The sequence below is a fragment of the Crinia signifera genome, chromosome 5 (genome assembly GCF_055691185.1).
Source record: "Crinia signifera chromosome 5, ASM5569118v1, whole genome shotgun sequence".
Taxonomy (NCBI): domain Eukaryota; kingdom Metazoa; phylum Chordata; class Amphibia; order Anura; family Myobatrachidae; genus Crinia; species Crinia signifera.
This window is the reverse complement of record NC_139221.1, coordinates 121344170-121368082: the sequence shown is the minus strand read 5'-3', so window position 1 is coordinate 121368082 and position 23913 is coordinate 121344170. Positions and strand designations below refer to the sequence as shown.

The following is a 23913-nucleotide window of genomic DNA, read 5'->3' as shown; positions in this document are numbered from 1 at the left end:
CTTGAGGAAATATACACCTCTTGGCATCATAAAGTGCTGCATGCAATGACAGAGCATCAAATCAACATAGGCAGCCATTGGTCCCGATGGTTGCAGCACTCAGCCACAGCCAATTTGCATAAGCCAATGTTTACTCATACTGGGCCAGATGCACTAAGCTTCAAAAGTGATAAAATGAAGAGTCATAAACAGCCAGCCAATCAGCTCCTACCTGCCATGTCACAGACTGTTTGAAAAATGTCAGGCAGGAGCTAATTGGTTGGTTGTTTATCACTCTCCATTTTTATCACTTTTGAAGCTAGTGCTTCTGGCTCACTGGCTGTTGGAACCCCACTGCTGAGTCCAGGTACTGGGTCATTGGATGTAAACAAAGCTGGCATTTTGTAGACTGGTCCCAGTTGTCAACCCTTAAATGATGAAGAATGTTAATCATGTTGTAAATAAGGACTGCAAGTGATCACACAGGACCCATTCTGCAGATGCAAACATGGGTCTATTGGTTTTGTTTAGAAATTGGAATCAGTATGAACAAAATACAGAATAGAAACTATTTTCATAATAATTTGGTTTTGCTTTGTGTGAACTATAGAGACCATGGGGATAAAATGTGTGGTAGCAAAATCAGTTGCAAGGATTATTTATCCTGCCCATGAAGGAATTGAGGTGAGGAGCCATTTTAGGCCCACAACAGTGATTATACAGGGAAGATTACTGGCAATGATAGCAGACGAATTCACTAAACATTGCTCAAAACCCTATGGGGCAGCGGTCACTTTAGTGCGATTTCCTTTGTGATAAGATTGTATGTTTATGTACAGTGAATACATAGCCATCTTACAGAACTGCAATCGCTGACGTCATTTTTCTTAAATGGTACTGTATAAGGCAAACCTTTGCTATTTTACCATGTACCTTTTATACGCTTGCATAATTTGACCTTTAAGCTTTATCAATCTACTTTATTAAATTAAAATGACCTTATGTAAGTTAAAGTGCCTTTAATATTATTCATGCTAAAGCAATAAGGTAGAACACTGGGAAATGGGTATCATGTGCAGAGAGAGTTAAATTTGGGTGGGGTGCCAACTCTGCATATGGGCAAATACACACTTAGGGTGTGATTCAGGTTGGTATGCTTCTAAGTGTATTTGGTCCGGGGGCCGATGTTTTGGGTCTGCACATGTGTATCGGCGAATGTACAAATGTGCTAGTCACCGAGGCATTCGCACGCAGTGGGGCGGGTATTGGGTGGGCAGGGGACTGTTGCATGGGGATGCCCAGCATTTCCTAGGCATGCCTAGAAAAATGGTGGGTGTGTCCAGAAGAACGGTGGACATTCAAATGCGCACAAAGGCATGGCGAAGCCTGCACAGGGGGGCGGGTGGCTGACATCAGTAACCGCCCCCTGTTCCGTCATATCTGGCCCAGATAAAAATCAGATGACTTGATGGTCAGCGGCCATCGAATGATGTTTTGCCCGTACAGCCACATTTTAATGGATGTGTAAGTGAACACATCTATTTGCATGCAAAGGCGACCATTTGCTCCCCGGAGGGCGGTGTTTACCTGCTCGGTAAGCAGCAAATTTACACTGCTTACTGAGCCAACCTGAATCAGTCCCTTAGGGCCTAATTCAAACTTGATTGCAGGAGAAATTTGGGTACTTGTGTAATATCTGGGCGCCCGATGCGATTGATTGTATGCCTTAACTTAAGGCATACAATCAGATGCGATGGACGCGATTTTGCGGTAAAATCACGTCGAACGAATCGCATCGCGACCAAATCGCATGCGATGCGATGCAATCGACACGATTTTCCATACGATTCAATGTTAAAATGGTCCTGTTCATTTCCCCACTATCCAAGTGGGTATAGAGTTGATTTTATATAGCGTGGCGAGCGCAGCGAGCCACCGAGCCCGAAGCGGGGCGAGCGGACGTGGCATACATTTTAAGTAATCCGCGTCCGCTCGCCACGCTTCGGGCTCGCTGCGCTCGCCACGCTATGTAAAATCAACTCTATGCCCACTTGGATAGTGGGGAAATGAACAGGACCATTTTAACATTGAATCCTATGGAAAATCGCGTCCATCGCATGCGATTTGGACACGATGCGATCAACGCGATTTTTCCGACCCGATCAAAAATCAGGCGCCCAGTTATTACACAAGTACCGAAATTTGTTCTTGAAATGGACATTACCATGTGCACTGCAGGTGGGGCAGATGTAACATGTGCAGAGAGAGATAGATATGGGTGAGGTGTGTTGAAACTGAAATCTAAATTGCAGTGTAAAAATAAAGCAGCCAGTATTTAGCCTGCACAGAAACAAAATAACTCACCCAAATGTAACTCTATGCACATTTTACATTTGCCCATTGTGCGCACGGTTTTGTCCATTATGACAAATTTGTCCTGCAATCAGGTCGAATTAGGCCGCTAATTATGATCAATTATGTGTTCAACTATGTATTGTATTGCAACTTACACATCCATACTTATTCACTGATTCCATAAATGTACACATTATATAGATATACACATTTATATTAATATTATGTGCATCAAGTCATATAATATCAATGTTGTTAAGGGTATACATGCTTGTTAGAGTGCAATTGTTATACTATATATAACAGATATATAAATCCCTGACAGATAATAACTACAGTATACAGTGTTTTGGAAAGTTTCCACAGATACATGTTTTGTAGGTTCTTAAATGATTAAATTCTGCCCTACTTCCTTATGTATTTCATCCTATAAATGGAAATCTGCAATTTATGCCGGGGAAAGGATTCGGGAAGAAACACTTGCATTTAAATAGCTGGCAGGGATAACAGGCTGTCAGTTTCCAGAGAACAAAGTATTAGTGTCACGCTCCTAAAGGGTGTGACTGTGGGCCTCCTTAATTCATGTACGTTTTTCACCTCGTAACAAAGAGTATTCAATGTCCTTTTAGGAAAGCAGATTGAATACACTGCGTTCAAAGAGAACAATGCTGACATAAGATGACCAGAAAGATGTTTTCACACTGTTTCTGATAGACAACCCCTAGAGACATCATCATTGTATTATTTAGCTTTGCATTCATTGCCTGTATACTGAGTTCATTATTTTGGTGCTAGCTCCTAAGCACCTTTTTGGAAACCCTTAGGGAGGAAGTGACAGAAGGCTTGCCTTATTTACCTTAGCGGCCTGCCCGTGTCATCTGGTTAATCATGTGGCTAATCGACAACATTGAGTATCCCCCCACACTGTGCTTAACAATGATGACTCATTCATATTTAATACAATAGAGTGTTTAAGTCATTCCATGCTCTTCCAAAGATTATGGCTTCTCTTTGTTTTGTGACTCCAGAGAGTTTTATTTTAAACAGGCATATGTTCTCGCTCCTTCCACGGAACAGTCTGCTGCAGCTGGACAAAGGCCTAGATCTTTATTACTATTAGAAAAGTCAATGAATCGATTTGTGTAGCGTGAAATGTGGGTTGGGAATCCTTCCCCACATGTATGCATATATTATCAATTTACTATTGTTGTATTTCAGGAGAATACATGTTGGCAGTCTTCCAGATAAGTCCTAGGTAAATTCATTAGTCCTATTAATACAACATACAGTAAATGAGCAAGAATAAAATATATTGCTATTAGTATATTTTTGTACTTTAAACAATCTAAATAAGAATGGTATGAAGCCATTGTGTTAAATAGTAGCTAAAAATAGACAACGATCATTACTATACCCCCTGGGCACACTTTCAGATTCTAAAAGATACATTAATCTCATTATGTTGTGCACACAAAACAAATGATTACACTTCAAATTGTTCCCACAACTATGTGAACATCCCATTGTGAGGAAATAGGCAGCAAATATCATGGTTACGTATAATACTCAGCAATAAAAATGTATTTCGTTTAGCAAAATATTTATTTAATAAAATATAAAATAAAATGACAATATATTTATATATATAAAGCAGATTATTTGTCCAAAAGGGCAAAGAGAGTCGGCACTCCACGTTCTTTCAAAAAATGATGGTATTAAAAAGACAAATACATTACAGGGTGCTCCAGCAGTGTCATCAACGTTTCATGGCCCCTACGGCCATTTCGTCAGGATGTGGGCTGCGGGGTAAGGTGTACCAGTGCCGTCCTAGCTAGTGACGACAGCTTTCCTTGCACCCGGCTTCTCCTGCTCCATCCACGTTCGCCTACACGCTGATACGCTGCTTGTCTTGGTGGCTAGCCGGCAGTCTGTTCGAGATCCAGCGGCGCAGCATACTATCATACTTTATCATGTATCATACTTTATCTAGGCCAGGCATGACCAAACTATGACCCTTCAGCTGTTGTGAAACTAATACTCCTATCATGCCTTGCCACAGTTTAGCTATTAGGGAATGCTAAAACTGTGGCAAGGCATGCTGGGATGTGTAGTTTCACAACAGCTGGAGGGCCCCAGTTTGGCCATGACTAATCTAGGCACTGTATTTACGTTTCACATATGAATTGCCACTAATCCTATTTAAAAGGCCCCAGGCCTTGAAACATGATGTCTACAAATGCTTACAGTGAAGTAATTGTTACTGCATCTTTAATATAAGATTAAAGACCAAGGAGTTCCACCTATAGTTTTTATTTTGGACTAAAGGTTTAACTAAATATACTGTACTATAGATTATTATTATTATCATTATTATTATTATTATTATTATTATTATTATTATTATTATTATTATTATTACTACTACTTTAAAACCCTGAATTTAGAAGTACTTGTAAGTTGGTGCCTAACTTAATATGATTCCATGTTGATCAGAATCCAATACAAATATATACAAAAAGAGTGGATTGGCTCCTCAAACCTGGTCTAAATATTACAACCAATATACGCATGTACCTTTAGATGTTGGTCAAATCAAATAATCAAAATAAAAGTCCAAATATATTTATAAAAATATTCTCTTCTCATAAAATCAATGATGTGGCATCATATTAAAAAAGAAATACATTCATCCTCTCTTTCTCGTAAATCATATGATAGAGGCATAGGTGCCGATTTATGTTTGCTGGTGGGTGCTCAAGCCAAAAAAAGTTTCTTCATGGGGAAGGGGCGTGGCCACAAAATAATACCAATTTGTATTACGGAGCACAGTTGTCTCCAAAATTCTAAATCCGGCAACAGAGTTCCACATACATAAATGCCCCCACAGTGCAGGTACTCCACGGACAGAATACATTCTTGCCGGCATATTGTTTCCCAGGTGGCGGGTCCAGCAATGTGGGTGCTGCAGCCGCAAATTAGCAAGTTAATATGGCGGCCCAGCAGCGGGACTCGAATAGAATAGGCACCTATGGATAGAGGGCACCAGCAAATATCAGATGAAACCAACGCATTTTGTCTCATAGGAGACTTCTTCAGGGGTATGTCTTTAGAAATAATCACAAATGGTGAAGATACTCTAACTCGGGTGAAACATCAGGAACAGAGTTTAGGATGCCGATCAAACTGTAGTTCTTTATTTGTACGTCTCCTGTGGCCAGTAGTAACAAAAAATGGCCAGTGAATCCTGGGCAAACAATGTCAGGGTTTACTAATTGGGAAAGGTGTTAACCATTTCAGTAGCTTCAGTCCCATAAGGAGAAAGGTCAGAGAAGAAAAAGTTTGTGTATTTGGTACGCCAACCCCCATGTATTGTGTCTGTATTAGCTTCATGTATTGGATCTGAATATTGTTCAGAAATTATAAAAACTGCTAAAATCACATAACTTAGGCCTTTTTTGTTCCTGCTAATTAAGTTACCTCAATAACATTCATTTCCACTCAATTTTCACCTCCTCTGAGCTCATATTGGTTTCAAGTTCAGGACAAAAGGTTGCACTGAGCTAGCTGGCTTCATAATCTTAGTGACAACAGTGGGTGGGACACATGTGACTGTTCAACTTCAAACATGGCACATATGGGAAACAGACTGCCAATGCAGTGGTAGATAGGATGGCAGTTAAATTAGCTATACAAGCCCATAGAAAGTAACCAAGAATGTTTTCATTAATGAAAAACTAGATCAGAGGCACAGAGGAAGGTACATGGAAATTAAGATAACAAAAGAAGAATACAAAAAGGTGGGAGGCTCTCTCCACCCACTTTTATGTTACTAGGACACACACAGTTTAACTAAGCAAGTACTTAAATGACAGGGACTAACACTTTTAGTGGCTAAAGTGCTTGATCTGTTTGGGCTCCACAAACCATTTTTTTTAAAGGATTCAATTCCCTATGGAGGAGGTTAATGGGGGGAGTATTCTAATTTAGAGTGAAGGTATATACCATAGTTAATGGGGCCCCCAGCTCTCCAAAGCAGATCACCAGTTGTGATGGCATAATAGTATCTGTGTCTACTGTGGTAGAGCTTATTACCTTATTAAAAACTGTTCTCTATGAAAGTAGAGAAATGGTGACAAGCTTCAGCATCCTAAAGTCCAAGCTGGCAAACTGCCATGTGTAACATTTACTGTTCCAGACTGTGTTACTTCCTATACAGATGCCAAGGTTGCCCAAAAGAGACTCCTGTATATACAAGAGGACCTCACTTCAAATCTGGACATCAGCAGAGAATTTTAAAATGTCTTATTATTAGAGCGGCACTTTACTCTGCAGCCAAAGGAGGGGCATTTGATTCACCAACCTCAAGATAAGTTTTTTTATGTTCTAGTCAATGGCTAAACCCCAGGAGGAATAGCCAATGCCTTGACTCCAGAAGGGGTAAATATCTGATGTCAAGACCCCAGAAAGGTTAGTCAATGGTCAGACTTCAGGAGGAGTGTCTGGTGCACTGAAACCCAGGAGGGAAGATTAATGTATCGACCCTAAGAGGGGAGTCTGATATACTGACCTCAGGAGGAGAGTCTGAGGTACTGACTTCAGGAGGGGAGTTTAATATACTGACCCCTCAAGGGAAGTGCAAAATGCTGGCCCCAAGAGGAGTGTCTGATAATCTATTCTAAAATAAGAATTCTAAAAGGGAAGTCTGATATTCTGACCCCAGGAGAAGTATATGATGTTTAGATTCCAGTGGGAGAATCCAAATCTCCAGTCCCAGGATAGATGTCTGGTGTTTCAGCAGCAGGTTCATCTTATGCTATAGCCTTTAGGAATGGGATCTGACTCCATAGCCTTAGGAAGAGCATTGGACTCTGCAGTCCTAGAAAGGATTTATGTCTTTGTAGTCCTCAGAATGGTGCTTAACTATGCAGCCCAAGTGGGGAGATCTGATTTTATAGTCCCAAAATAAGACCTCAGAGTTGGTCACCAGTCTAAACACAGATGTCCAAGCCTTCTCCTTAAATTCCTATAAGTGCAATCCAATTTCATCCATCGGTTCCACTAATGAACTCCAGTCTGATTCTGCAGTACCTATTTTTTCTTATGGAGCCCTAGCTTAATCCCATATCTTGGCGCATCAGTACTTCACCGATATTCAGTTAAAAAAATTAATAAGCATCAATCCTGCCAATGCAAAAAAATATGTCCTTGCTGCCTTTAGAGTGAAATCTTCTTGATTCAAGCCTTTCATTACTAAATGATATCTTCACTTCCATAAAAGCAATATAGCAAGACTACAGCCCAAAATCAGTGTGATCCAAAAGCCCAGACTCACAACCAATCCCAGCAAAACTCTGCCTGGTCCAATTTCTACTGACTCTAGGCTGCCCAAACCTAATTTATTTTTGCCTGTTGACTATGGTACTTCCATCTGTCAAGTCTGAAGAGGAAACTAGAATTCTTACCCATGGGAAATTAGACCAATTTTGTAAGCTATAGCTCTACTTTAAACATTACCAACTAAAACAATATTATACTTTCTCATGTCCTTTGGAATGGGCTGAGCCACATATTATTTATTTATTTACTTACAGTTTCTTATATAGCACACGATATTCCATTGCAATTTACAATTTGAAACAGTGATAAAACAAACTGGATAGTAACAAACTGACATAGAGGTAGGAGGGCTCTGTTTGCAAGCTTACAATCTATAGGAATAATAGGAGGGATACATAAGGATATGATTCCATAACATGGCAGTGCCACCAGATTACAAGACAGTCCTAATGGGATGCAGTTAGTTTAATGGAGATTATGTGGGGGTTCTGAAATATGAGAAGCTTGCCTGGAGAGGTGATTTTTCAGGGAACGCTTAAAAAATTGAATGCTAGAAGAGAGTCTTAATGTGCGTGGGAGGGCATTCTATATGGTGGATGCTGCCCGAAGAAAGTCCTGAAATTGTGATTGTGATCTAGTATTGATTGTGGATGATAGATGCAGATCTTGTGCAGAGCAGAAAGGTCAGGTGGGGATATATTTGAGATACGCAAAGAGATATGTTGGTGTTGTCAGGTTAATGGCCTTGTATGTGAGTAGAAGTCTTTTATATTGAATATGGTAAAATACAGGCAATGAATGGAGGTACAGAGCGGATCAGCAGATGTCTAGGTCTAGCCAGGAAGATCAACCTCACAGCTGCATTTAACATGGATTGTAATGGTGAGAGTCTTTTCTTAGGAAGACTGGTAAAGAGGTTATTGCAAAAATCCATGCGTGAGTACATGGATTATAGTTTTTGCAGTGTCTTGTGTAAGATACAGACATGTAACATGATTTAGAGATAGATTGAAAGTGAGGCACACAGGACAGCTCAAAGTCCAGGATGAAACCTAGGCAGCGAGCTTGTGGAGTAGGTTTGATTGTTGTGTTCCAACAGTGATAGAGATGTCAGGTTGGTAACTACTCTTGGCTGGTAGGAATATAATTCATTCTGTTTTGGAAATGTTGAGTTTGAGGTATTTATGGATAGTAATTCCAATGATCCCATTCTTCAAAATAAGAAGTCCTCCGTGAGGCTGTTGTTAAAAGATTCATAGTTATAAAGACAAATCGGTACTTGTGTATTTGCAGGGCGCCCACTAAGCTATTTGCTTAGTAGGCTATTCTGCGTAGTGAAATCGCATTGCATCGCATTCAATTTTGCGGTGCAATGCGATACGATGCGATTTTCCTTACATTTTAGTGCAGCCCTGCCTGCAAATCGCATCACATGCCATTTGTGGTGCGATGCAATGCGATGCGATTTTTCATTGTATAAGCACCCATGCACACCCCCACTATCCATGTCACCCCAAAGCGTGGCGAACGCAGCAAGCCCCACGAGGGGACATGGTTACTCGTCCTCCCGACCTTTTCATACCCCGACTATCCACGTCAGCGTGGAGTTGCTTTTATAAAGTGTTGCGAGCGCAGTGAGCCACCGAGCCCGAAGCATGGCGAGCACAGTGAGCCCCGGAATACTTTACATGTATTCCACGTCCGCTCACCACGCTTCGGGCTCCGTGGCTCGTTGCGCTCACTACAATTTGTGACATGGACTCCAAGCCGACGTAGATAGTGAGGGTATGAAAAGGGCTGGAGGACGCGTAACCTTACTATAGTACTACTGTATTATTTGCATTTTTAGTAAATACTGATTCATTTTCAATGATCTCTTACTGTGAGCCTTTTACAAATACCTATGTATAGAAGATTACAGTAGTAAATGTATTATGTGGTGTGGGTAATATCAGATAGGGCAAAACACGTTTAATTAGAGTGTTTATAACTTGTCTGCAATTTACTGCATTGAGATAGGCTGAATTTATATATACATATCTTTCATGGTCATCACTTCATTAACACATTCACAGAACATTATCTTTTTCTTAATTCTCTTGGCACTTTTAGAAAATTCTCTTGGCACTTTCGAGATTAAGGGTCATTCTATCACTTTAAGGAGTTGTTGCCATTGTGATAGAGTTGTGAATTGATCACTAACATGACAACTGGTGACAAGCCAGCTTCATTAGTCTGGTACTTGGCTTTTAATTACAAGTGATACCTCTGCCTGTTAGAAGTGGCAAGCAATAGTATTAGCAACTTCTGCTCTTGTCATCTCACAATTTGCTTCTACAGTAGTTACCGTTATCTTTTTAATTCTATTGCATATTTTATATATTTAAAAAAACATATCATTAATTTATTCATGTATTTTTTTAAGCTATTACAATGACATTCCTCAATTGTGCACAATTACAGCTTTGCCTATGTTGGCCTCGCACTTTAGGATCTATAAAAGAGGATTTAAGATATGTCCATATTAAGATGCATCTTATGCATCTTAACTTTGGGGCCAAGTCTAGACTGACTTTTATTACCGAAGGGGAGAAAAATCATTGGATGGTTTGTGGCCATCAACTTATTTCTCTCCATTTTGGCTGCATGCAAGGGTATGTGTTAGGAAACACATTAGGGGAATTTGAGTGGGGTGAGGGGGGTTGCGTATGGCTGGGCGGTGGGTGGTGCCATTTTGTACACAATATAGTACTTCATGAAGTGTCATACTGAATACATAAATCTGGTTTTCGTGAGGTGGACCTTGAAAAAGGGACATATGGTCCCGAAACATGTTGGTCTGAGGAGCTGACTACTGGTTTTTATACACTCCAGGGAAGAACTGAGGGAAAGAGTTACAGTTAGCCTGTCATCCCCAGCACCGGTCCTTGTCCTGATCAATGCCCAGGTGCAGGTGATTTTCAACCACTGTGAAAAAACTACCCTTCTCCAGACCAAACTTTATTGAATTTTATCACATTTGTAGTCTTCAAATATTGTGTCTTTTATACAAGAAGGATTGAAAGATACCTTTATGCGATTGGATAACAACTACGCAGTGTGAGTACGGGTACGCCATCTATTTTGTCACTTTAAAAGAAACCGCTATATGTGTAAACCTATCTGATATTGTGTAAGTTAGGTACGCATTTTCATCTTACGTACCATACCACAAAGGGAGAACAACCTACAGACATACACATTGTTGTTTTTCTCTTGTTTCATCTTCATGTGCTGTACCCTGAATTATGAAGGACCCAACAATAATAGAAAGACTATGCAACATCAGATCACCCATAGAAAGGAAGTATTTTTCTTAATCTTTATTTTTACTTTTGATCACGTGGTGTCCAAACAAGGAAGGCGCTAAGCCAGGCTAACCATCCCACTTCTCATATATCATAAATTCATAAATCTGTTTGTGAGTGGAAAGAGTTATTAATAGATGCTAAAGTCATATTTAATGTGTATAATATGATTAAATCCAGATGCAAATACAAAAGTGCTGAATACTGTAAGTGCAAATAATTACAAACATGTTTAGAAATTCCTTGAAAATCCAATGGAAATCTTCTTTCCTGACACATATTTGAAGAAATCTCAAATCAATAATGCAAATTAATAGCATCAGTCACACTAACAATTATTATAGTGTGAATGGGAAGGATAAAAACAAATTTAGATACCAGAATATACTGCCAGTCATTCCTGCTAGATATAGGGCCTGATTCAGCTTTAATTGTTGATTAGGAAAAATCGATGGGGGGGGAAGGGGGCGGGCGATTGGGGGGTCGTTGGAGGGGGTGGCACTGTTTGGAACATGAGGCTTGTCCGGATTGTTTGCGGGGCCATCCAGGGTGGCTGTGTGATGTCATATGCAGCCGCTGAGACAGGCAAAATGTCGGCCCAATGATTGTCTTCACAGCTGGGCTGTGCAGTCAAGGGAATACTCTAAAGATACAACTACTTTGCTGTTCAGCAAAGTGCTTGAATATTAGTGATGTGATTGCAAAATTTTGCAACCACATCATGAGGAGGGACCTGGTATGTGGGGTGGCATTGACCTGTGCTGGGCGGCCCCCCTTCTGTTCATATAACCTTCTGACAGACTTGTATGCATTTTTTTTGTGGGCTAGTCCCATTTCTGTGAACATACGCTTTTTGTACTAGTGTCCTACGCTTGCATGCCTCCAAAGCTGTATACTGCTGGCAGCAGGAGATGAGTTAAACACACTATGCACATTTTATAATTTTTTTTTGAAAAGACGTGTACATCCAACTCTGTTGCCAGCATTTTCGCAAACATTGGCTCCACCGATGAGATCACAGTACCCATCCTGCACATGTGCATAATGGGTCTTGCACGTTTGCAGTTTCCCAGTTATTAGGCCTACTGCTCTGTTGTGAACCAAGCAACATTAAATATGTAACACAATGGCGAATACCTACCATAAAAGACTGTATACACCATAAAAACATGGAGAATCATCAGGAAAGGTAATTTCAGTATCCCCTTCTAGAGAATGTACCTAGCAAGCAATTAGCATATTTTCCTTTAATTTAAATAGCTAACTTATTATTTTTAGTTTGTTTGACCATTTTATAGATACTGATGTGCTGTAATAAAGGTGGAAAAGTTTACTCTAACTTTATTTACATTTTGCATAATAATGGAAAGGCAGTTTTGCAATGACCAGTTAATTGTAATGCTCTATCTATACAGTATATTAAAATGTATATGTTTATAAAGTTTATTTTCTCATAATACAAATAAAACTTTTATAAGGGGACTTTTTGTGTTGGCTGTGCTAGAATTAGAAAGCTCTGAAATCATGGGTGACATTCTATGGGCTGAGAGAAAAGCGCATATATTTTTCGCACTCCACATAGCCGCTCTTCGCACTTTCAGAAATCGCATTTTTTAGTCATTATTCGCATATTTAATGGGATGCGCATTAGAGGCGATAAGAGTGCGATTGAGTGCGATAATGGTCGAATTTTCGGCATGAAAATGTGCGATTTTTAGGCATGAAAATGTGCGAATTTGAGCTTATGTGCGATTTTGGGTTTGTATAAAAAAAAAAAAATTGCGTGGGGTCCCCCCTCCTGAGCATAACCAGCCCCGAGCTCAATGAGCCGGACCTGGTTCCAAAAATACGGGGGACAAAAAGTGTAGGGGTCCCCCGTATTTCTGAAACCAGCCCCAGACTCTTGGACCGGTCCTGGTTCCAAAAATACGGGTGACAAAAAATCTGGGGGTCCCCCTTATTTTGAAACCAGCACCGGGCTCCAACAGCCTGCAGTGTAATGCCACAGCCGGGGGACACTTTTTACATAAGGTCCCCCGGCCGTACCATGAGCACCGTGGCTGGTCAGCCTTGGAAGGGGTACCTGGAGGAGTGGGGACCCCCCAATAAAGGGGTCCCCCCCCAAGGCTTCACCCGTCCGGGGCTGAAGCCTGGGGCTGTCACCGGCGTCCCTGGCCAGTGGGTTTATACAGGAGAACTACAAGTCCCAGCAGACCTCCCCCGCAGGCTGGGACTTGGAGAACCACAAGTCCCAGCATGCGGGGCATTAATGGGCCCGCTGGGACTTGTCGTCCACCTGTAAAAAGAATGTTAAAAGAAAACACACACACAGAAAAGTAAAACTTTATTACATACACAGCGGGCCCATTAATGCCCCACATGCTGGGACTTGTGGTTCTCCAAGTCCCAGCCTGCGGGGGAGGTCTGCTGGGACTTGTAGTTCTCCTGTATAAACCCACTGGCCAGGGACGCCGGTGACAGCCCCAGGCTTCAGCCCCGGATGGGTGAAGCCTTGGGGGGGGACCCCTTTATTGGGGGGTCCCCACTCCTCCAGGTACCCCTTCCAAGGCTGACCAGCCACGGTGCTCATGGTACGGCCGGGGGACCTTATGTAAAAAGTGTCCCCCGGCTGTGGCATGACACTGCGGGCTGTTGGAGCCCGGTGCTGGTTTCAAAATACGGGGGACCCCCAGATTTTTTGTCCCCCGTATTTTTGGAACCAGGACCGGTCCAAGAGCCCGGGGCTGGTTTCAGAAATACGGGGGACCCCTACACTTTTTGTCCCCCGTATTTTTGGAACTAGGTCCGGCTCAATGAGCCCGGGGCCGGTTATGCTCAGGAGGGGGGACCCCATGCAATTTTTTTTCTAAAAAAAACCACATTTTTTACCGCAGAATCCTGCACAGATCTCAATGATCTGTGCAGGGTTCTGGCCAACTCCCATATAAGAACCTGGTCTGAAAAAATGGCGATTATTAGACACCTTAAAAGTGCGATTTGCGAAATCAAATTCCATTAAATAAGTGAATTGTATACTTTTCTATTGGAAAACATCTGGATGCGATAAAAGTGTGAATTTTTACCGCACTTTCAGTACGCATGACTTATCGAAAAAAAAATGCGATTTAGGGACCTTTTCGCATCAGATTAAATATGCAAATTCACTGAAAAATGCGAATTAGCCATTTTTTGGAGCCATTTTTTGGAGTAAAAATCGCCAAAAAACACAACTCTCATTCCATAGAATGTCACCCCAAAAGTCTGAATCCAGCTTATATTCTGCCCAATTAAGCTTTCTGTGACATACTGGGGGAAATTTACTAAAGGAAATTTGTAAAAAAAATAGGTGTATTTGTATCCAGAAATACACCTATTTTTGACATTTCCTATCCCGAAAATACGGCAATTCGTATTCGTATTGATAGCACATCAATACAACTACAAATTGCCATATTTTTGGGATAGTAAATGTCAAAAGTAACTGTATTTCTGGATACAAATACACCTATTTTTTTTACAAATTTCCTTTAGTAAATTTCCCCCACTGTATGCAGGAAATTTGCTAAGATGAGATGTTTTTATTGAACATTACTTGCTATGGGTAACCAATCTGATTGTATCTATTATTTTCCAGAAGGTGCTATATATATATATATACACCTCTATACTCTTCTTTTGTCCTTATGTCTATCATATACCTCTATTAACAGCGAGGTATCTAGAGGTGCAGCGAACCTGAGAGCGCAGACAGGGCCACAACCCCCCTTTCTTTCTTGATATATATATATATATAAAATTAGCCAGGATACAAACAGCGGCACTCTTCTGGATTTTAAAGTGCTTTAATAGTGCTCCAACGTTTCGGGGTTCAAGCCCCCGTTTTCAAGGAAAAAAACAACAGTGGTTGAAAATGGGGGCTTGAACTCCGAAACGTTGTAGCACCATTAAAGCACTTTAAAATCCAGAAGAGTGCCGCTGTTTGTATCCTGGCTAAAGATTTGCATAATCCTTTCCGGAGGGCACCCTGGGCGTTGTACCACTACAAGGAGTGCCGGGCTGAACAAAGTTTGTATATATATATATATCACAACCCAATAGTGTTATTTAGGCGCCCTTCAGTGATTAGACAATATAATATGTTATGTCTTTCCAATCAATGTAAAAAAATTATTATTATCCAAGACTTCTCATTAAGTATAAAACATTTATTTATAAAACACATAAAATGCAAGTGCTCTTGGAAAAGGAGTATTCTCTTTGAATCAGGATCATACCAAGTACCCAACGCGTTTCGTCTCTTTATGAGACTTCATCAGGGGATTGATACTTATAGTATGAATCTATAAAAATAGAGCATGATTGTAAATACATAAAATAGGAAAGACATTAGTAATAATTTACAATCTTTTTTTGATTAAACAACAATGGAAAAGACAGAGATGGCGAACAGAAGGGAATCAGAACAAGAGGATGAGAGAAGAAGAAATGACTAGGAGTCTGTTGGCATTGACAATTATTAAATCATTGAGATTTTCAATAAGAACTTTGTCAGGAATGCAAATTATGAATAAATAAATACTTTGGCATACCTTAATTGAATTAAAGTTGTTTTTAGCTTGTAGAATAGTAGGGATAATTTTTATTCACATTGTATTTTCAAAGTGTACTGAAAGTAGTTACTGCAAATAAAGTGCATTAATTACTATATCGCATATATATTGTTAATTTATAAGCTATTCTGTGATCAATTAATTATTTAGAGGATAAGAGTACCTGTTTTTTGATCCTTAATTAAAGAACTTTTTCTTATTTTCTTTCTTTTTAAAATAGAACTGGACCTAGAGATTATATATGTATACAGGTATATAAGTAAAGGTGGACAGTTTAGCTTTTTAAATGTGACCGTAAAGATTATACCATTAGTTATACATACCAATTATGAAAAAAGTGGTCCCATACACTACTGGATATTCATGGGGACATGATGCTCAAAGGCCAGTGAATGAAAATTAGGTAGACAAGGATGGCCAATAAAGGCAGAATCTTCAATTTAAACCTAAAGGTAGATACTTTAATCAATTTCCCACTTAATTGTCAGTCAATTAACCAAGATGTAAATTAGTCGATCAATTAAGATGTACGATGTTATGGTGGGTACATACCTTCAATGTGTGATCCCTTAGTTTACTCCCAGGTTTCAATTGGGGAAGTAAATAAGCTGGTATATGGTTTTAATTTTCGGCCTATAGTTAAACATGTATATTAATTATCAATTAGTGTCAATTGGAAAAAATAAATCAATTGGTATAATTATTTTTTATAAAAAAAAATATAAATATATGGCAATGAGTACATACCTCCAAAAAGGTGATAAATAAACACTTCCTAATTTTTGGGGTGGAGAAAGAATTCCCCTAATCAAAAAATAATAATAATAGTAAATTATATAATTAAGGCAAGTAAATTAAATTCCTATTAATGGGAGAGTGGATCCCAAAGTCCTCTTACCTTAGTGTAGCCTGAACCTGTGTACTCTCCAACATCCAAAGAGCAAGTGATGTATGTGAGCTCAAGTGTGGGTATATATAGGGAAATGTTCATGACATCACTTCCTGTGGTGTGTTTCTAATTTAGTTTATATAGATTTTATAATGTGTGAAAAGAATAACAGTGTGTAAAAATTTTTTATTAATTAATACCTTTTTTATTTTTAAGGTTTTTTATTATTTTTTATTTGATATATTTATTTTATTTATTTATTTATTTATTTTATTTGTTTTATTTATTTATTTAAATTTTTTTTTTTTTTTTTTTATATATTATAATGTGAAGGAGGATTCTTGTAATCCATCAATTAGTGATGTAGTTAATTCTAGTGGATAAGAGCCTTTTAAGTGAACATTGGTGCAAAAAAACTTTTTAAATAGTTAAAATAAGAGCTAATTGCTTGGTTTGCATTCCACCTGTCCGCTGGTGGAACACACGGCCATTTTCCCGGATGTTCCTATAGTTTTATATATATGGAAGTTCTAATTTATAAAGGTCCCTGTAAACGAAGTGTGAATTCAATAAATCGTAATGTGGTCAATATCCACAATAGACAATTACTTTTCAGGTCCAATGTGGCGGCTTAAGACTCCCAATGAGGGATTTTCTTAAGTGGTTATACGGCCTGCGTTCTGCCTGTCCGTCGGTGGAACTCACGGCCATTTTTAGGGATGGTCTTAAATAAAAAAGCAGGCTTGCGTTCCACCCGGCTGCTGGTGGAACGCACGGCCATCTTAGAGGCCGGATACGATGATCCCCGATAATCAAGTATAATACGGGATCCCCTCCCTCATAGGGAGAGAGTGGTGGGTAGTGTGCGGTCCTCCTGAATACCGGTTGGACCGCACGGCCATCTTTGCTGTAGATGGCTGATATATTACTAAAATCCCGTGGACCGCACCGCCATATTGGGGGGTTAATACAATTAAAATGTGTTCTTCCTGTCTTCATGTGGAACGCATCATACTAAATAATTAATTGGTGAATTTACATATTTAGGGAAATCTAAATGTTTAAGGAAATAAGTAGAATTATAGAATGTATTACAAGTATAAAGGTCAGTCAATTGATTTATTCTTACAGGGATGAGGTATAACCAAAGGAATAACCCTACATAATTTCATTTGTAATATACAAATAAATATAACATAATAATTCATTAAATCTAATATTAGGAATGGTATCATAATCATGAACATAATAAACAAAGGCATTTAATAGGGACATTGATTAATATTAGGAATGGTATCATAATCATGAACATAATAAACAAAGGCATTTAATAGGGACATTGATTAATTATATGTTGGTTACATGTTAATTGCGTTAATTATATATTGGGGAATTCATTTTATAGACTTGTCCATCTGTATAATATATAGTATCAATTGTCATTCGACTATATCTTAATCCCTTAGGGTATCGATCCTTATTTAACAGTCTCCTAGTCATTTGATCCATCACAATTAAGTACGACAATTACAATATATGTTACTTTCAACAGTTTACGCATACTGTCCAGTGCAATTCTTAAAGGTCGCCCTCCATGTTGTCGTATCTAAAGTTGTTAAGCAAATTAACACATTAGAATAATTAAACATCATAAACATCCTAAAAATGTTTTTTTTTTTTTTTTTTTTTTTTTTTTTTATATGACTGTACTTTTACTTCCAAATAGCAGGCGATATAGGAGAAGATGGATATTTCCACATAAAAAACCTTTATAGATTACATCCTATTTTCAAACCTCAAGTTATCAGGTGAATATAAAACTAATGCTTCGCCATATAGTTGGTCAGATTTCACATAATTTTAGCATAAAGGGAATACCAATTCAACATGACTATTGTTGATCAAATACATCACAATTAGATGTATATCGTAGATAATGTAAATTTACAAACAGAATACATTTTATCTGTGCATAAAGAACAATGATCATATTGAACATTTACATATATTTGACAATAATTATTTGTAATTTTAGCCCGGCTGCAACATGTCATATCGTGGTCCTTTTTACAAGAAGGGTGTAATTTCTATGGCTTCATTTAAGCCTCTTGGGGCTAGGGTGTCAAGAGAAAATATCCAAAATGATTCCCTCTTTGTTAATTGTTTTTCTCTATCACCCCCTCTTGGGTCCACTTTGATGTGTTCTAAAACTGAAAATTTGAAAGTACCAATATCGGAGTTATGTTTATGTTCAAAGTGCCTTGGTAGGCTGTGTGTCTGAACTTTCCTTTTAATATTTTGCAGATGTTCTTGTATTCTAATTTTTAGGTTTCTTTTAGTCTTGCCAACATAAGACATATTGCAGCCACACTTCACAATATAAACCACAAATGTGGAATTACAAGTTAGTACCCCATCTAGTTTTAACTCCCTTCTAGTCTAGCGCAAATTGTTAGTGATATTGTTTGGATATATATATATATATATATATATATATATATATATATATATAGGGTTTCAATAAAGAACTTTTTACCTTGAACAGATTCCACGTTTCATTCGGGAAATGGACAATAATCAATTATTGGCTTATGTTTTACCAGTGTTTTATACTGTACTGAAGTGACTAGGTGGTACATAATTCAGCGCTCTCCGATAAACTCTTTTTTTTGTTCCTCTTGCTTGACTCCCACTAACAGGGGTGTCTTATCGGAGTAGCAGCAGATATTGATACTTGTTAGCGCAATACGAGGTCCATATTGTGTTTTTATATATATATATATATATATATATATATATATATATATACAAATATAGGTTTCCACACCAGGAGGTATGGAAGCAGAGCACTCTCCTTAAATCACAGATCAGCAATGTGATAAAAATGAAAAGAAGTTTTTAATTCCAGCTGGGTCAACACAGCGTTTTGTAATCAAAATATACAAGCCCCGACGTTTCGGTCCCAGTATGGACCTTTATCAAGGAGCCTACAAGTATACAGAAAGAATACAGATAGTCGGTAACATGTACTGCTGAATCACATAACAAGTACATAATACATAGACAAAAGCATAGTTACGTTTTTCAATAAGGCATCATGTATTCAGCGGCGCAGGAACAGCCTGGGTATGGACAGGGTCAGCCAGCTGATCTGACTGCCCCCCCGTCCGGCTATTTATACCATGTGAGGGGTATGGAGCTGGGCGGCGCAACAGACTCACGTCTGACAAGCGCTATCGTACTTCCTGTATAGGCGGAAGTGCGTCGGCCGGTGGCCGGCGCTGGAACGCAGCTCTGGAGCGCACAGCTTCCGGATTAGAGCCGGGGCTGTGCGTAACTAGGGCAACCAGTTGTTTACAAGCACGGAATATATGGAGTATCGAGGGGTACATGAGCTGAAGCTAATGGTATCTTAGTAGTGATACGTAAATAAAGCCGTGCTATTAGCATTGAAGCTAGGTATAAAGCCGGAGGGTTTTTTTTTGTAGAGACCAGGATAGGTGACAGGGGTGTATCGCGAGTAGTTGCTGGTGGGTGCGCTAAGGTAGGAGTGCAACAGTATGTCACCAAAGAGTGCGCTAAGGTTGGAGAGCAAGAGTATATCACCAGGGTGATTATGTTTTTAGAGAAGCACCATGGGGCGTGATTAATGGGATAGTGATTGCAGGGAGTAATAGGCTACCCAACCCGGGGTAGGAGGTCACAGTGTTTAATCCGTGTGGGGGGAAAAAACAGGGAACACGGGTGAAGAGATCGTTAGAAGGTAAAGGCGATTAGGGGAAAAAAAGTGGTTGTAGCGTGGATAACTAAGATCAGTGTGGGTCTTTTAAGGTTGGTGTTAATTTTGTGTAAGGAGCACCGGGAGGTATAGGGGAACAGTTATGATAAGGATTAGCCATTGATGTAGCAAAGTCCTAGACAAGACAACAGAGAATTGCATATAGAAATATCACAGGAACAAAGTACATAGTAGGACTGTAAGGGGGAAACAGGGTTAAGAGCCATCAGTCATGGTGCTTATACTAGTAGCGAAACACAAAATACATCAATCAGGATCAATTTATCCAGAACATTATTTAGACATGGACAAAGAGCATGTAGTGAGTCTTATAAGGTTCATTTCAAAAAGATGGAGAGGGGATTGTTCTCGTTGAGACCTTTGGGGGCAAGTGTGTCCAACCGGTAGATCCACCTGCTCTCCAGTTTTCTGAGGGCAAGTCCGCGATCACCTCCACGGGGGGGTGGGGGTACCCAATCGATAATGCGACATCGAAGGCTGGAGTTCTGATGTCCCGCAGCCAGGAAGTGGCGGGGGACAGGCAGTTCTGCTTTGTTAGTCTCGATTGCAACTCTGATAGAGTTGCGGTGATTAGCCATCCTTTCTCTGAATTTGCGTGTCGTCATGCCGACATAGGCCAGTCCACAGGGGCAGTAAAGGAGGTAGATCACATGATCCATCTGGCAATGTAGCCGGTACCTGATTTTTATGGGTTTCCCTGTGTGGGGGTGTGGTAAGGTAGGTCCTGGGGTGATGCTGTTGCAGGTTGTGCAACCAGCACAACGGAAGCAACCTGGTCTTTTTGAATGAAGCCATGTTGTGTTCGTGTCAACCTGCGGGCAGGTAGTCGGTCGCATAAGCAGTTCCTTGAGGTTTTGTCCTTTCTTGTAGGCCACCATGGGTGGACCATACTGTTGTAGTTTAAGCGACTGATCAGAGGCCAAGATGGGCCAGTGTTTCCTAAGGCTGGTCTGGACTTTGGAGGAAGTGTGATCATATTTATTGACAAAGACCAACCTAGGGGTTTCTTTTGTCTTGGTCCCAGTGTCAGAGGGGTTCATCTTTTTCTTGGCCTTTGTTAGGCAACGTTTGAGGGTAGATTCGGAGTATCCCCGCTGTTTGAAACGGTCCGTCATTTCGCCCAATTGGAGGTCCATTGTTGTCTCATCAGTGTTGTTGCGCATAACTCTCATATATTGTGAGATAGGCAGGTGTTCTTTCAGGGTTGGTGGATGCTGGCTCGAAGTAAGGAGGAGGGTGTTCCTGTCGGTGGATTTACGGTAGAGGCTGGTGTGGAGTTTACCATCCTTTATGTGAACGTTGATATCCAGGAAGTTTATCGAGTCATCATTGATAAGGTGTGTAAACTTGATCGGGTGATCTTTGGCATTGAGTGTGTCTACCATCTCAGTGAATTCTTCTGGCGAGCCCGCCCAAATAAGAAACACATCGTCGATGTACCTTTTGTAGAATTTAATTTTGTCCTTGTAGAGTGGGAGAATATACTTATGCTCATAGTCGAGCATGTAGGTACACGCATAGGAGGGTGCCAGGTTTGACCCCATCGCGGTCCCTGACACCTGCACAAAATATTTCTTCTGGTACATAAAGTGATTGTAGCGAAGTATTACCTCAGCCAATTCAACCAGGAAATCTGTGGGTGGGGTCAATGTGGAACGTTCATCGAGTCTTTTACGGAGTGTCCGTAGGCCATCGGAGTGGGGAATTACCGTGTATAATGAGTTCACGTCCATTGTGGCTAGTAGCACTTGTTGCGAGGAGATGTCCACTTCTTTTAGTTGATCGATAAAGTCTGCGGTGTCTCTGATGTAGGTATCACTGGAGGTGACAAGGGGCTGGAGGTGGCTGTCGACATAGATGGCCAAAGGCTGTAATAGGGACCCTCGGGCCGAGATAATAGGCCTGCCAGGTGGGTGAGAGTGGGATTTATGAACCTTGGGCAAGGTATATATGATGGGGCAAATTGGGAATTCCACCGTGAGGAATTCTAGTGTATCCTTAGAGATACAGTTGTTGGTAAATCCTTTCTGTAGGATCTTATCAATAATACGCTTAAACTCAGGTATGGGGTTGTGCTGTATGGGCTTATACGTCTTGGTGTCTTCTAACTGTCGGACAACCTCTGAGTGATAGTCGGACCAGTTTTGCACCACCACCGCACCCCCTTTGTCAGCAGGTCTGATCACTAGGTTAGGGTTCCCTTTTAACTCTCTGAGTGCCTCCGGTTCAGTCTTGGAGAGATTGTCAAATCTTGGTTTGGCGGGTGATTGTCGGGTGTCTCTTTCGATAAGTCTGGTGAACGTTTTGATGCTGGGATTGGTAGACATGGGATCATACATCGAGGGTTTATGGAATTTGGGTCTGGGGGTTCCTGGGTTGCTGTCAGCAAATTGTTCTTGGAGTCTCAGTTTACGCCCAAATTTGTAGATGTCGATGGTGGTATCGAAGCCATCATGAGGGTGGGTAGGAACAAATGACAGTCCTTTAGAAAGTAGTGAGGTCATGGCAGGTGTCAGTTCGGAGTCAGAAAGGTTGAACACTAGTTCTGAACCTGCTTGCGTATTCTTTTGCCGGAGACGACCGCAGCGGGGGTGTGGGCGCCGCCCCTGCCTCTGGGGGGTTTTCCCGTTTTTATTGAGCTGCTTGGGCCTACGTCTAAAAAATCAGATTGGGGTTCAGATTGTTCGGTTTCAGACGCTGAAGTCGAGGAACCGGTATTAAATTGGTATGGATTTCTTTGTCGTCTCTGGCGGAATGGGCGCTGTGGGCGGGTCGAACCTGATTCGCCCACTAACCACCTATATACGGTATGGTTACGATAGTCTGAGGTGACAACAGCTAGTTTGTTGTGTTTAAAGGACAGGAGGTCCTGTTTATAGGCTTCAATCTGAGTTTTGATTTTCTCGACCAGGTTGGTGTTTTTATCAGTTTTAATGGTAGCCAGATGGGCGTTACCAAATTCTTCTATGTCCTGTCTGACACCAGAACTCCAGCCTTCGATGTCGCATTATCGATTGGGTACCCCCACCCCCCCGTGGAGGTGATCGCGGACTTGCCCTCAGAAAACTGGAGAGCAGGTGGATCTACCGGTTGGACACACTTGCCCCCAAAGGTCTCAACGAGAACAATCCCCTCTCCATCTTTTTGAAATGAACCTTATAAGACTCACTACGTGCTCTTTGTCCATGTCTAAATAATGTTCTGGATAAATTGATCCTGATTGATGTATTTTGTGTTTCGCTACTAGTATAAGCACCATGACTGATGGCTCTTAACCCTGTTTCCCCCTTACAGTCCTACTATGTACTTTGTTCCTGTGATATTTCTATATGCAATTCTCTGTTGTCTTGTCTAGGACTTTGCTACATCAATGGCTAATCCTTATCATAACTGTTCCCCTATACCTCCCGGTGCTCCTTACACAAAATTAACACCAACCTTAAAAGACCCACACTGATCTTAGTTATCCACGCTACAACCACTTTTTTTCCCCTAATCGCCTTTACCTTCTAACGATCTCTTCACCCGTGTTCCCTGTTTTTTCCCCCCACACGGATTAAACACTGTGACCTCCTACCCCGGGTTGGGTAGCCTATT

General features: G+C 40.4%; 1 long non-coding RNA gene across 1 annotated transcript; it reads right to left on the bottom strand.

Moving 5' to 3' along the window:
- Positions 1 to 15724: 15724 nt before the first annotated feature.
- On the bottom strand, positions 15725 to 16289 carry LOC146079538 (uncharacterized). Its single transcript, XR_014474594.1, has 3 exons — positions 16181 to 16289; positions 15952 to 16074; positions 15725 to 15856 (listed from the first exon to the last, which is right to left on the bottom strand). It is a non-coding gene; the product is annotated as an uncharacterized LOC146079538 (long non-coding RNA).
- Between the last annotated feature and the right edge of the window lie 7624 nt (positions 16290 to 23913).